This window comes from Propithecus coquereli, unplaced genomic scaffold (genome assembly GCF_000956105.1).
Source record: "Propithecus coquereli isolate 6110/MARCELLA unplaced genomic scaffold, Pcoq_1.0 Scaffold142, whole genome shotgun sequence".
NCBI lineage: Eukaryota > Metazoa > Chordata > Mammalia > Primates > Indriidae > Propithecus > Propithecus coquereli.
In genome coordinates this window covers 4,285,153-4,287,325 of record NW_012138525.1, presented here as the reverse complement: position 1 = coordinate 4,287,325, position 2,173 = coordinate 4,285,153, and the positions used below count along the sequence as shown (strand labels likewise).

The 2,173-nt window shown below is 49.2% G+C and overlaps 1 protein-coding gene across 7 annotated transcripts in view; it reads right to left on the bottom strand.

Annotated features, from left to right (window-relative positions):
- CCBL1 (cysteine conjugate-beta lyase, cytoplasmic) overlaps positions 1-2,173 on the bottom strand; it is a 44,628-nt gene that overhangs the window by 26,154 nt on the left and 16,301 nt on the right. The gene's annotated exons all lie outside the window — the stretch shown is intronic.

The following is a 2,173-nucleotide window of genomic DNA, read 5'->3' as shown; positions in this document are numbered from 1 at the left end:
TCTGGGCCAGGCGTGGTAGCTCCCACCTATAATCCCAGCACTCTGGGAGGCCAAGGTGGGAGGATCACTTGAGGTTAGGAGTCAAGACCAGCCTGGAAAACATAGTGAGACCCTAGCTCTACAAAATACATCTTTAAAAATTGTTGGGCATGGTGGCGGAAGCTTGTAGTCCTAGTTACTAGGGAGGCTGAGGTGGGAGGATCGTTTGAGCCCAGGAGTTTGAGGCTGCAGTGAGCTGTGATGAGGCCACTGCATTCTAGCCTAGGGTGACAGAGCAAGACTGTGTCTCAAAAAACAAAAAAAAAGTATTAGCAAAAACAATAAAACTCCTAGAAGAAAACACAAGAGTAAATCTCTGTGACCTTGAGTTTTTCAGACACACCTCCAAAAGCACAAGCAACAAAAGAGAAAATAAACTGGGCTTCATCAAAATTAAGAACTTTTGTGCTTCAAAAGATATCCAGTAAGAAAGTGAAAAGACAACCCATGGAACAGGAGAAAATATTTGCAAATCGTAAGTCTGAATTTCTCCAAAGAAGATACATAAGTGGCCAACAAGCACATGCAAAGATGCTGAATGTCAGTCATTAGGGAGAAGTCACGATTCAGAGAAGTCACGATAGGACACCGCTGCACACCCACTAGGACGGCCGAACAAGTAAGATGGACAATAGCCAATGCTATTGGTCAGGCTTTGCTAAAGCTTCCTGGGAACTGCAGCACAGTGAGACTTCTCCTTCCAGCCTCCCTGCCTTTGCTGTGTCCCCCCAGGGCAACCTGCACGGCTGGCTGAGGACTCGCCCAGCCTCCCCACTCCCTCCCATTTGCCTCTCCCACGTGTTTACCCCAGTGAGTCTCCTGTATGCCCAGCCCCATCTTGGCATCTGCTTCTCAGAGGCTGTGTTAACACAGCCCTGAAGAAGTGCACATCTGGGGGTGATGGGGGCTGTTCTAGATTAGAAGAGACTAAGAAGACACAATGAGCAAATGCAATATGTGATTCTCAGCTGGACCCTGGATCGGTGATGATAGCAAGGACAACAAAAGTCCACAAGAGGTATCTGTGGGACACCTGGGGAAATCTGAGTGATCTGTGTATCAGATGACATGACTGCATCAAGGGCTAGTTTCTTTGCTGGTGTGATAAAGAGGGGTGCTTATGCAGGAGCACAGCATTCTTAGGAGGCACGTGTTGAAGATATTTAGGGGTGAAGGCCCACAGTGTCTGCAACTGGCTTTCGAGGGATTCAGTAAAGAAGACATCTATATGAAGAGGCAGAGTGGGGAAGAGAGAGACGTTAGCAAATGTGGCGAAATGTTAACTTGTGGTGAGTCTGGATGGCCAGCATCTGTGTGGCCACTGTACAGTTCTTTCAACTTTTCTGTACATTTGACTTTTTCAAAATAAAAGGCTGAGAGAAAAAGGAGGCACAACAATCAATGCAACGTACAGACCTTGCCTGGGATTCTGATTCAGAGAAACCGACTACAGATACTGCTGCCTTTGCACCTTGGGGTTTCGTCAGAGAAGCCACACCTGTCACACTCAACACAGACACGAAGATACTTATTTTCTTTTCAGTCTCTTAAGGAAGGTTTTGCAAAATCTGGTAACTGATTAAGCAAACAGGGCTATTGGGGAGGGAAGGAGACGGAAGAACAACTTCACCTGGATCTCCTTGGCCAGAGGATGTGGGGTTGAAAGCCAGAGATAGAGAGATACAGAGACAGAGACAGCACGTACTGGGGCTTGTGCGTGCAGGAGAAACCTCACCTCTTTCCTGGAGAACCAGGAAAAAGGGGATGTTTGATTCGGGCTGGCCACCCCAAACCCCCAAAGTGGGCATCTAGGCAGACAGGTGTCCCAGGCAAAGGCGCTTTGGCCTGCTGGGCCCCTGCCCTGTGCTGCCCAGCATATCCGTGCCCACTTAGGCGGCACAAGAAGGGACAGCTGCACAGAGCATAGCATCTTCAGCCACTGTGCCTCAAGGGCAGTTCTCAGCTAGCGGGCTGTGGGCCCCTGGGTGGGAGTGCCAGAGCCCAGCTTCGTTCCAAGCTGTAAATATTGAGACATTTGGTGTGTGGGCTCCACTGCGGCCCCCCAAATGTTAGGGGCCAGTCTGACGGGCAAATGTGAACACTCACTGGGTGTTGCACCTTATGAGGGAATCAT